Here is a 13470-nt window from a genome sequence, read left to right as displayed (position 1 = left end):
ACATGATTGCACAATAATTTAAAATGAAGACTTACTCTTATATATTGTGGGGGCATGGAGGAGTATAGGTTTGTGGGTGTGTAGGTATGTGGGGGTTTGGATAGGCATGGGGTGTATGTGACATGAAGGAGCATGTGGGTGGGTGTGTGGATATGTGGTATGGGTGGGTATGGGGTTTGTGGGGGAAAGGGTGGCTGGGGAGGGTTGGGGCATGTGTGGAGGGGAAGGATTTGCCCACACCCCGCTGTGGCAGGCAGAACCCCCACCAGTGCTCCTTCAAGCCCAGGCTCCACACTCCTGCCACTCCTGGCCCTGGGGCACCAGCATGGCCCCATGCTCCCACCTGCATCCACTTCCCCCATCTTCCCTACTGCCATTCTCCCATGTCCTCATCCCCCTCCCCAGCTGACTGCTCTGGCACCACACCCCAGCTGCATGGCCAAGACCACAGGACACAGAAGGAGGTGAACTGGCCCAGCCTGCACTGCACAGAGCCAGCCGAGAATCGCAGGGGGCAGGCTGGCTCCTGCTGCATCCTGTGGTCCCGGTGCTGCAGCCAGAAACCACGTGGTGCTGGAGCCACTGGCAGAGGTGTGGAGGAGAGTGGTGGCAGCAGCAGGCAAATGGCTGCAGCAGGTGGTGGGAGCAAGTGGGCAGACAGAGTTCAGCAACAGCTTGGCAGTAGTGTGGGCTGTGCCAGTGTCCCAGGGTCAGAACTGGCAGGTCCCAAAGTGGAGCAGCAGACACATGGGGCGGGGGCCTGCAGGGGCTTTGGAGCAGGGCTGTGCTGTGCCAGCAGGGATAAGGGGAGCTGGCTCAGCTCCAGAGCTCCTGCCAGGAGGTGCCCCACGCTCCTGCCACCCTGCCCTGGGCCCCCACTGGCCCTGGCCCTGGAACACCAACATGGGCCCTGTGCTCCTGCCTGGCTGTCACCGCACTCCCACATGCCCACTCACTGCCCCTCCCCTGCTCCCCGCCCTGGGGTCCCACAGGGTTCGGTCCTTGGACCTGTACTCTTCAATATTTTCATCAGTGACTTGGATGTGGATGTGAAGTGTACTCTGCCAAGTTTGCAGATGATACTAAATTGTGAGGTGAAATGCACACTCCAGAGAGTATGGAACAATTGCAGGCAGACCTGGGCAGGTTAGAAAAGTGAGCAGTACACAATAGGATCCAGTACAACAAGGACAAGTGCACAGTGCTGCACCTAGGGCACAAAAATATCCAGCACACCTACTGGCTAGGAAATGACCCTCTCAGCAGCACAGAAGCAGAAAGGGATCTCAGAGTCATAGTGGACTCCAAGATTAACATGAGTCATCAGTGTGATGAAATCATCAGCAAAGCTAGCCGCACTTTATCATGCATCAGCTGATGCTTGACAAATAGAATCAAGGAGGTGATACTTCCCCTCTATGCAGCATTGGTCAGACTGCAGTTGGAGGACTCCATCCAGTTTTGGGCACTGTAACTCAAGAAGGACGTTAATTGACTCAAAAGGGTCCAGAGGAGGGCCACTCATATGGTTAGGGGCTTACAGGGTAAGCCCTATGAGGAAAGGCTGAGGGACCCGGACCTCTTCAGCCTCTGCAAGAGAAGACTGAGAGGTGATCTTGTGGCCACCTACAAATTCATTAGGGGAAAGCAGCAAGGGAATGGAGATGCTCTGTTCATTAGGGTGCCTTTTGGGGTAACATGGAACAATGGTCACAAACTGACAGAGAGCAGATTTAGGCTAGATATCAGGAAAAACTTCTTCACGGTAAGGATGGCCAAAATTTGGAATGGGCTTCCAAGGGAGGTGGTGCTCTCCCCTACCTTGGGGGTCTTTAAGAGAAGGCAGGATAGACATGTGGCTGGGGTCATCTGACCCCAGCACTCTTTCCTGCCTAGCACGGGGTCAGACTCAATGATCTGTTGAGGTCCCTTCTGCCCCCAGCATCCATGAATCTATGAGTTGGTTGATTGCCCACAGTCCTTCCCTGCCTCTCCCTCCACCTTATCTGAATTTCTCTCCAGTGCAGGGAGGCAAGAACAGCCCCATGGTCCCAAGCCAGAACCCTCTGCTAGGCAAGGGCTTCCAGCTGGGGGTGGGCAGACCTGGAGGTGAGGGCGTGGGAACAGGAGAGCCTTGCTTCTGCAGTCACTTGGTCCTGCCAGCAACTCGCCCTGGGTCCTACTGCCCCCGTCTCCTGTCATCTTTGCCAAGCAGCCAGGGGCAGATAAATATTAATTTTCTAAATTTTTAGGGGCCTCGCAGTTTGGACAGAATGGTCTGGCAGGCTGTTTCCAGCCCACAGGCCATATTTTGCACATCCTAGCATAAGCTAATTAAGAGTAAATTCAGGCTAGACATAAGAAAAAAAAGTTTCTCTGTAAGGGTCACCAGAATCTGGAACACACTCCCAGGTGAGGTGGTGCAGTCACCCTCCTTGCAGATGTTCAAGAAGAGGCTTGACAGTAGAGGTGTTCAATGCTTCAGTCACCAATCCGATTAGGAGATTTGGCCTGATTCAGAAGCCAAATCACCTAATCCGAATCCAATCAGGAGACCAAAAAACCCTCCAAATTGATTCAGATCCTCTGAATTGACTCAGAAAAGATTTGGAGATTCAGAAGGCAGTCTTTCAGGGAAACAGAAACTGAGAAGAGGGAGGGGGAGCAGGGGTGAAAAGACGGACACCTGTAGCTGGCCGGTGATTGTGATCTTTCCCTGAGTCCCCTTCCAATCACAGTGCTCTGGGGGAGGGACGTAGAAACAGCACATAAGCCTCTGTCCACAGCCTTTCTGTCCCTTTTGTGAGCTGTTTCTGCCTAAGCACTGGGAAAGCCCACTGTTGCAGGCTACCATCCCTGCTGTTTTCATCCTGCTGTGCGTTAACACACACGCACAAAGTCACATGTAGTGAGTTTTGCTTTCAGAAGCTTGAGATGCAGTTTCCCAGAACCCCCTGCACCTACCTCCTTGAAACTTGGCAGGTTTCATGCCCTCAGACAGAGCTACCATTCCTGCTGTTTTTATCCAAATCTGCCAAAAAATGACAAAGTTATGGGTATTTCAGTGTTTCCCCATTATAGTCTATGGCTGAATATCTGAATCTCTCCGAATCAGCGATGAATCTTCCGAAGCCAACTCAGCCAAATCAATTTGGGACAGTGATCCAAATCCCTGAATCGAATCGCTGTCCTCTGAATCAGCTGAATCTGAATCAAATACTTCCCTATTCACACAAGCCTACTGGACAGACACTTTGTCAAGCTTGTCTGAGCCCAATAACTTCCTGCCCAGGACAGGGGACCAGATTTGATGATCTTAAAGATCCCTTCCAGTTCTATGATTCTATGATTAAACATATAATTCAAACAAGTACACAAGCATTTCTGAATCCCACAATAAGCCAGACTCATTTAAATAGTGCACATTTTAATACAGCCAAATGCAAGGAATAAAGAAGTTATTACATATCTACAGGGACTACATCCTAGAAAGGAGTGTTTCTAGAATAGTCTTAAGAGTCATGCTTAAGACCCCCACTGTTGTGATCCTAAATCCACCCATGCAAATGCTAATGGTAAATCAGATAACATTCAGAAGGCTCCCAGCATGATCTAAAGACTGGAAAACCTGTCCTAAAGCATCAGGCTTAAAAAATTAAATCTATTTAGCTTATCTGTGACTGGATCATCCTCTATCCTTCTGTATGAGGAGATTTATGATAGGATAGGTGGTGTTTTGACAAAGGTGGAGAGAGAAAAAAATCATTGGGAGGGGGCTAAGCACATGCACACCATCCTCCCCCCCTCCCCTCAATCTGTGTGTGGGGCAGAGGTGACTGTGTGCTGGACTTTGCAAGCCACTGCCAGTGCAGCTGCCTTGAGAGCCATGCGACACCATTTGCATCCTGCCAGGAGGTGGGCTGGGGGTACAGTTCAGCCTGGTGATGGCAGGATGCACATGATGTCATGCCACTCCCAGGGCCACAGCAGAAGCCATGGGAGCAGCACACAGAGCTCAGTGTGCAACCATAACCACCTGTTCCCTGCACACAGATGGAGGGCACATGCCCCCCAGGCCTCTGCCGGGGTGCGCACAGCAGCAGGAGCCCCCTAGACAAGCCACCCAGGCTCCAACTGTCCCACCACCCAGCCTGACCAGGGCTCCATTTACCCCAGCCCCTGCCTCTACCCCACACCCTCCCTCAATATGGGGGCCTCAGTCTGCCCCCTTCACAGCCGTTCTCCTTCACAGAATAGATAGAATTATATTTGCCTGCAGTGCTGGACAGCCAGTCATCCACATGCTGGGCTGCAATCCTGGCTGTGTACATGACCCTCCTCACTCCTGCTTCAGCAACCTGGAGCCTAAGACCAAGCTGCCTTGTGGCCCTACCCACTGCCCTGCATTTGGGAGGGCCTGAGCCCTGTTAGCCCCAGCCTGCCACCACCTGTGGTTCTGAGGCATGTGATGTTTGGCTGGCCTCTTGCTCATGGTTACTTTCAGTGTTCAGGCTGCTGGGGTCTGCGCACTCTGGGATGCTAGGAAGTGGCCTTCTGGAGTCCATGTGTAATACAGAAAGAATGACTGAAGTTCATGTTCAGTAGTGAAAGCTCAGAGGTATTTATCACACAGACAGTACATTGGCTGATCTGTTTAGCAGTCACCCTGTTTAGCACCCTGTTTAGCAGTCAGTTAAACTACCCGGACAACATAGCAACTCTTTGTATTAATTAGGTCACTACAAAGGAACAAATAAAAAAGCAGCACTTTTATTTATACCCAAAATACCCACATTTTTGTTCCAGTGCTTAACCATCTTTCTGCCTAAATATCCATTTCTACTTGTCTCATTGCCACATTCACCAATCTGGCATTTTCAGTTCTTCTCTTATCTCAGCACCTGCCTTTATTAACTTTGCTTTACTCCTACCATTTCCTTCCTGTACCAGCTTTACTGCTTATTAATGGATTTTTACTTTGTACAGTTCTTCAAGTCATCCAGAGGTCAGTGAAGCCTGTTCTTCCCAAGTTCCTTTTTGGCACCTTGGCTTAACTGTGGCTTAGCATAACTACAGCTGAACATTATAAGAAATCCTACAAGAGGGATCTTTCATCTGGTAGAAAATAACACAACAAGATCTGTTAAATCAAACAGGAAATAAAATTTCCTGTGTGATCTCAACCAAGTCACTTAATTCCTTTCTGTCTCAATTCCATATTAGTAAAATGGAACTAATAATACTTCCCTGCCTGGTGGGGTTGGGGAGTGTCTCAGGGTAAATATGTTAAAGACTGTGAAGTGCAGCTGGAAGCCACATAGAAACTATAGTTGGACAGACTGACAGGCAAAACAAAACAAAACAAGGTGCAGTTTTTAACAGTTACAATAATTATCTATTGGAACCATTTACTGAGGAACCTGATAGAGTAGCCATTACTTAGAGACTTAAGTTCATAGCTAGATACTTTTCTGAAAGATGTGCTCAAACAGAAATTATGCCAGAATCACTCAGTGAAATCCAGACCTGTGTTATGCATAAAGTCAAGCTAAACAATATAGGCTTTACTGTTCCTAAGAACTATGAATTATTATTTTTTAAGAAATAAATCCTGTCCTGCCTTCTATGGCTGTAAATAGACATCCTATTTGAAGTGGTCCTGATCAGTCTGAATCAAAACTCAAGAGGAAAGAGGAGCAGCACAGCTCTTTACACATATGGCCATTCCAAGCTGCATTGCTACCCCTCTACCAGACCCACAGACTGACAGGCTTGACCCTGAAAGGACTGGCACTTAACCTGAACCAACAGACCTACAACAACACTGGCCACAGGGAAAATGTTTTAGCGCGTTTTATCTCACGTGCTTCACAGGTACTTAAAGTGAGACAATGGACTTGTATCTCTGTAGGATCCCTACACAAAAAAGCAAGAGAAATGTGACACCTGTTTACACCCTGTTGGGATATCACCGTGTATGGACGTGGGCCTTTGCGTCCCATTGACATTCAATGGCCTTCTTCTTCCCCAAGGCCGGCACCAGTCAGCCCAATTGGGTCAGTCTTCCTTGCTGTTATCCCGCCTGCCACAACTTTGATGACTTAATTAACGGGGGAGGGGTGATGCCCAGGGTTGACTGTCACTTGCCCCAGTGCCAGACCAGGTACACACAATGACAAAAAATTTCTTTGCAAAGGAAATAAAATTGAATGCAACTTGCTGTCCATCCAGTGGTCCTTTCCCTGCTGCAGGGAACTCAGAAGTAGCCTCTCTCTTCCTCTTGTCTTCAAGCTATGAGTGCTTGATTGCTACAGCCACAATCAAGCATTTTTCTTTTTTTCCTGCTTTCAGTAATTGATGTTGTGCCGAACTCAGGTGACCACCTGCGGCAGCCAATTAATGCAGAAGCATCTTCTTTTTAGTGTGTGAATTCCTCCAAGCTCTCAAGGCCCTGCGGGTCTCTTGCCCCATTTCTGAGGACTTCAGTTCTGGGTAGCCAATCACCCTATCTGCCAGCCCCATCTCTCTGCTCTACTGTCCTCCATCATTCCATCTCCCAGGGCTGGAAACAGCCCTCAGCTGCCTAATTAGCCCAATCCTCCTCACCGGTGAGTTGATAAAACAGCATTGGGGTGGATTGGGAGATCCCACTGGAACATGGTGATGCTGCTGTGGCTGAGCAAACTCCCCTGGCCAGAGGTCTGCTCCAGGTATGTATTCTTGGTCTTTTCACACACCCTATCTGCATAGATCCAGACTACACACATAGCTATTGGACAGTATGTTCAGAATCTATAAAGACTTCTGCTTCCCCTGCATGACTTGGAGCTCAGCACCACAGGAGTACCTTGTGCACAGTCACAAAGGTACATTGTCTTTGGGGCAGTAGATCTGTAACTGTGCTAATTCACCAGTTATTTCACTCCTACTAGAAGTACAGAAGAGCTTTTCTACCCTGCCACAGCCCTGAAAGTTCATCAGTGAACCCTGAGCAGCAATACTGCTGATCTCCAGTCTTAGGGGAATACTCCATTTATCTTTTCAGCAGTGAGCATGGGAGGGTTTACCCTTCTGAGTGACATCAGACCTCATGCTGTAGCAGTGTACTTATGACCTTTATGCTAACAGGTCAGATCTCCCGATAGGCTACACCTGTCAAGAGAACTGAAAAATCCAAAGAGATTATTCCTGCAGAGTGACATCTGCAGTGTAAGCGAACACCAAACTGCTGCAACCTGTAAGTAACACATGGATCTGAGGCAGGAAGACTCCTTTTGCCAGATATGCAGCTTATTTCTAGCATTTAGCTTCAACCTAACACTTAGGTTAGTGTTGCTCAGATTTGTCAGCCCACTGGCAGACTAGAGATCCTACTTCAGAGTATCATTTATTCAATAATATTGGATTAATGGTGTAAAATGATTCATCAATCCTATACACAGCCTGCTCTTAGTGGCATTAAGTAAAGCTTTAGGTACACATGTTGTGCTTCTAAAGCTTCATTCAGACAAGTCCCTGCAAAAGATTATAAGATTATCATTCACCACATGTGATCTGAATAGATACAAATACATACGGAAATGGCTTACTTTCACCAGGTTAAGCTCATTATTATTGGAGGAGGAAGGATGTACAATTTGTATACTACTACAGGGGCAATCTGGGGCCTCGCTGACACTGTAAGGTAAATAATTTAAAAGATGTTCATGTGAAATAACTGACATCAAGTCACTAGAAGAGTGTGCATGTGCACGCACACACCTTCAGCCAACTTGACGTATGTTGATAGCTATGTGAATGGTCCGTGAATACACACAGAATCATAGATCATAGAAAATTAAGGTTGGAAGGGACCTCAGGAGGTCATCTAGCCCAACTGCCTGCTCAAAGCAGGACCATCCCCAACTAAATTATTCCAGCCACAGCTTTGTCAAGTCAGGCTTTAAAAACCTCCAAGGATGGAGATTCTACCATCTCTCTAGGTAGCCCTTTCTAGTCCATCACCACCCTCCCAGTGAGATTTTTTTTCCTAATAACCAACCTAAACTTTCCTTGCTGCAGCTTGAGACCATTGCTCCTTGTTCTGTCATTTGCCACTCAGAATGGTCTAGCTCCACATACCTATCTCCCACACACATGAGAAATCTGCACCCCTTCTTTTATTCCACATGCCAAGCCCATTACCCAAGATGGTCCCTGCTAGAACACCTGGAGGCCCCAACTGGCATGGGAGACTCATAGTGCAAGGTGCTATAGACACAGTAACAATTTGCTTCTTCCTTGAAGCCATTACATACTGAATAAACTAGAGACACCAAAAAATGGAGAAAGAATTATCACTCTCATTTATAGAAGAGGAAATGAGATGCAAAGCATCAAAGTGGCTTGCCCAAAGTCATTCACGAAGTAGCAGAATGAGAATTTTATCTTTGGCCTTTTGAGTGCCTGTTAAGTCCTTTGAACACAAGCCCCTTATTGATCCCATGAAGAAAAAGTGAGTGGGGAGTAGCTGGGCTGGATACAGAATTGCTGGTTATAGCCATGTTGTTCTAATGACATAGGCACTGGCAGACAAAGGTCTTTGGGTAGACGTGATATATTTTATTAGACCAACTAAACAGTTTGGAAAATTGTTCTTTGCAAGCTTTCAGGCATAGGAGTCACCCTTCTTCAGGCATGAGGAGTCTTACTGTCCTTATATATAGACTCTCCTTATGCCTGAAGAAGGGTACGTGTGCCTGAAAGCTTGCAAAGAACAATTTTTTCCAACAATTTAGTCTAATAAAAGATATCACATCTACCCAAAGAACCTTGTCCAGGCTGGGTACAGGCATGCAAAGGGGCAGGACATTTCCCCTTTGGAGGAAGCTGTCTTTCCCAGTGACCTCAACCCTGCTTTCCTTTCCCCATGATCTCAGCCCTGCTTACCTTAATATATTACAAGACTTACTTATTCTTAGAGTGTTTTCTCTCCAATGATAACTTTTTTTCCTTTTATTAAAGTGCCAGTATTATTTTATTTAGTCCCAGGGAAAAGGTTATATAGAAAGAAACTATTAGATTAAAAGCTTTCATTCTGGTGAGTGCTTAGGGGGGAGCTCATATAAACATTTAGAGAAAATAGAAATATTTCATTTCCATCCCTTTATTTCTGTGAAGTGACTGATTTCACTGTCAACAGCTTAACAAGGCTGGACCAGAAGCCAATGCTGAAATGCATGAAAATGAGAAAAGAATGTGATTGGAGATGCCTATTTAATTCTGACTTTATGTAGCAGCATTTACTTTAAATCAAACTGCTCTTCCTTTAAAAAAAAAGGAGAGAAAGAAAAAAATAAGTCAATGGAAAAACTCCCCTTGATTTCAAAGGGCTTTGGATCAGACCTTAGGCTCTGTATTACTGGGGACTGTGGATTGCTGCTTTCTTTCCAGCTGGTTACTTGTTCCTTCTGTGTCTTGATTTCCATTTAAAAGTTTTCTTCTCTTCTTATATTGGGGACTTTAAAAACCTCTGAAGTAGTGTTTGCTGCATATCAGTATGCAAACCAGACATCTTTATAGACATGATTTATTTTCTGTTCTAAAATACTAGTGTTTCAGCCAAACGAGATTTCACAGGGGTTACATGTTATCAGTGAAGAGCAGTAACTCTCCTCACTTACAATAATCAGAGTTCCCATATCATATTCACCTCCCAGCTCCCTTAGCTGTTAAGCATCACTTTCCCAGGATACTCTCCTTATTGAGCACTAGGCACCACTCTCAACCTGAAATCCACTCACTTCATGGTGGATTCTAGTTTGGGTTCGTGCACCCTTGTGGGTTTACTCCAAATTAGCAGTTCAAATAAATTTAGAACTTAACGCAAAAACTACCAGACTCATATCTCTGTCCTGGATACTATGCACATAATTCACATCATCTGCTGCAAAATCATCCCCTCAGGTGAGTAACAGAGACAGTGGTATTTGGAAGCTGCACTTCAATGCGCCCTCCTCTTAGCACAAGTGGCAGCTACACCACCTTAACAGCTGCTGCTCCAAAGGGATTACAAATCCCATGAAACTTCCAGCTAGCCTCTTATGTGGCCTACCCATGGCAATTAGCGATTCCTTAGACCGGTGCTGCAACTTCACCCCCAAAGCAGACTCCTCACCCCACAGTCTCACTATGGAGTTCAGTCCTTGTGGAAGGGCTTGTGCAGGCCCTTTACACATACGTTAATTTCACCTTTATTAAGTTATTCTTTCACAATTCATTCACTCCCTCCACTGTGTTGACACAGTATTCACAGGGCACTCGGTTTTTAGCCCTTTATTTTCTGATGTAGGGAACCTGAATTATTTCCACAACACCAGTCATCACAGATACATCCCTCCTATCAAATTACGCCCCTTATTTTTTAATTCCTCTCTCTCCGATAGTCTCTTGCTCAGTCACAGTCCATCCACCAGTTTCATAGAAGGAAAATACAAATCTATCAATTCACGTGGTTCCTTAATGCTATTGTAATATAAATTATCACTGCACAAAGCTAATAACTATTGTCCCTCATTAATACTCATCTGCATCCTTTAAAAAACCTTTCTGACACTCACTGTGCTCTGAATATAGATGGATGACCACCTTTAAATACTCATGATTATTTTGTAGTCTGAGTCTAAGTGATTCTTGTTCCGTCTTCCAGGGAGTTGGTGGTAGCTATGAGTACTTAAAACATCAGGCCATTTAGGGGTAATGATTGGGGCCAGAATTTTCAAAAATGGATGCTTAACAGTAGCCTACTAAATCCATAAATAGACATCTAAATAGAAGTGGCTACGTATCCAAAAAGCAGTAACCATCCATCAGTTTCCATTGAGTTGTAGGGTTTATTAATATTCATTATTTTTGAAAATCTGGTCACCTCTCTTTGTGCCTAAGTACGAATCTTTTAAGTTCATTTTAAGTTTGAACACTGTATTGTTTTAATACCCGGCATTAATGCCTGACTTTGAACATTTCACCATAACCTTCTTCACTTGGAATTCCAAAGAGCCTTGCCTCTCTTATCTACTTCCTTTGGAAGTTGACTGGAAATTATATACACTTACCAGGATTTTACAAAAGGTATCTCAGTGGTTTTTCTCTGCATCATAGTTTTCAAAGAGTCCTGAAAAGATAGGCCTGTGCTTCAGAAAAAGATTAAACTGAGGTGTACGAAGAAGAACAGGCCACAGTTATACATAATATTGCCGCAGCCTTCCCTTACCCTATTACACACATCTCATGCTTTTGCTAAGAAAACATCCTGGTGAAAATACGCAATCCTCTTTACTGAAACAGAAACTTCCTGAGAAATCTTTGTTGTTGGAACACATTTTCTGGTTGGCTTCCTGTATTACAAATTTTTCTGACCTCTCGTTTAAGCATTGCACTCTCCTCTAAATAGATTCCGCCAGTGAAAAGTTGCTAAGCAACTAGTCCCACATGATCTATTGTAGTTTCAATAAATGAACCAGGCAGATAAAAGAGAGTTTAGAAACCTAATGGGTTGTAAAAAACAAACAAACAACCGAACAGAAATACCACTAATGCAAATAGATCAATACTGTATTTTATCTGAAAATAAATAATTTCTGCAGAAAAACACAATAGGAATATTTGAAGGGACATTTAGCAGAAATGAACTGAAAAAGGAGTAGCAAAATCCTGGCCTAAGTGGTGCTACTTATCACATGAGAGTCTCTAGCTGTCATCTTAATGTACCATTGGTTCCAAGCTGTAGGAGAAGGGCCTCCTTGTTGGGGTATTTTATCCTTGCATGATCTGTCATGCAATTTTAAGTGGCCATAAAGAAGCTGTGGTTCATGCTTTAGAAGTGCTGACATGATACTTTTTTGGGGGGGGTCTAAGTTCAAAGGAGTTCATTAGGTAAACCAGGCAAAGTGGGAGGAGGGGAACCAAAAAAGAAAATTGGCGGTACAAGTCTACTGAAATAATTTTATACCGAGCCATTTGGAACCTTTTGTTTTGCTTCAGGTAATCAACCAGTTTCTTTTTAACTTTGTTTTTAATGAAATGTGGATCAAATCTGTGAATAAAACATTATTTTGAAATGGAAAGACAAAACATTTTTATTCAAAAATATCAAAACATTTGGATTTTTCTAAATGTTGCTCCCTTTTATTGGCCTAAAATGTGCCAAACTGACTGGACTATGCACAGACTTTTGACATGGCTCCCTGAACAGTAAACGCTGGTGGGGAGGAATACAACAAACAAACAAACACACAAACAAACCCCCAAATACTTACCTTTAACTGAAACTGATCTGTCCTAAGATGCATACCAAATTTATGGTGATTTAATTTTAAAAAGTCATGGGTTAGTTTTTCAGGATTTTTCAGTCCTACCATGTTTCCCATGCAAGCCTACAACTTCCCCGCAGAATCACAAATATGGTAGTTTGGATGACCCAGCTCTCATTATAAGACATAAAACAAAACATGAAAATGACAGCAGAATTGTTGCATCTTTTGTCTCAGAATAAGAAGTCATTGCATAGACATGTATTCCACCTAATCATGATTAAATCAGCTGGCTAGGGGGACCATTGTACGTGCAAGGTAATATAAAACGATGCTTTGCTACTGCTCTCAAATGATCTGCATTATAGTATCTTATATAGGTCCCATTTAGAATCAAGGGCCTATTGTGCTAGGCACTATACAAATGCAGAGGAAGATTTCTTTTTTCCTGAACAGCTAACTTTCCCCACAACCCAGCTTGGAAAGTTTTTCCTCCCATGGTTTTTTCTTAAAACTATAAACCTTCGTGAAGACCCTCTTCTTACATCAGCTGAGTAGTTAAGTGAAATATCTCCAAAAATAATGGCAGATTTTCTGATACGAATCTATAATGTTTCACTGCTATTACGTCTGAAGCATTTTGTATTCTGTGAAATCATAAAACCTGTAAAATATGAGCAGATGAGCCTCGTGCTGAGGCTGAAATCTTTAATATCAAGAAAAATAACATAAGCTAAAATAAAGCTCCAATTCACTTGATACTTACATAATTAACAAAATGCTATTCCATGGCCCCGTTTCAAATGTACCATGCCAGCAAAAGCTGTTTCCATCAGTGAGACCTCTCTTAAATGATAGTTAAATCCCAGAGCTATCAGTAATATATACAGCACGTTACAAAGATATGCACCATGGGGGTGGAAAGGCTGCTAGATCTCAGAAACACATAAATTCAAGCCTGGATTGGTTTTGGCAAAGCTGTTGCTTGTGGCAAGGATGTCATTAAGAGATTTCAATTAAAAAAAAAAAAAAATCCAAACATGCCTATCTAGGGGCTTGTGGTCTACAGCCAGAAACAGACTCAGAAATGCTTTCTGCTCCAAAAACTTTATTCAAGCCATTTAAATAGAATAGTCCACTCTAACTTCAAACCTATTTCCACTTTAACTAATGCAAGGTT

Source organism: Gavialis gangeticus, unplaced genomic scaffold (genome assembly GCF_001723915.1).
Source record: "Gavialis gangeticus isolate Ggan-Ray unplaced genomic scaffold, GavGan_comp1, whole genome shotgun sequence".
NCBI classification, from domain to species: Eukaryota; Metazoa; Chordata; order Crocodylia; family Gavialidae; genus Gavialis; species Gavialis gangeticus.
Note: the sequence above shows the minus strand (reverse complement) of the source record.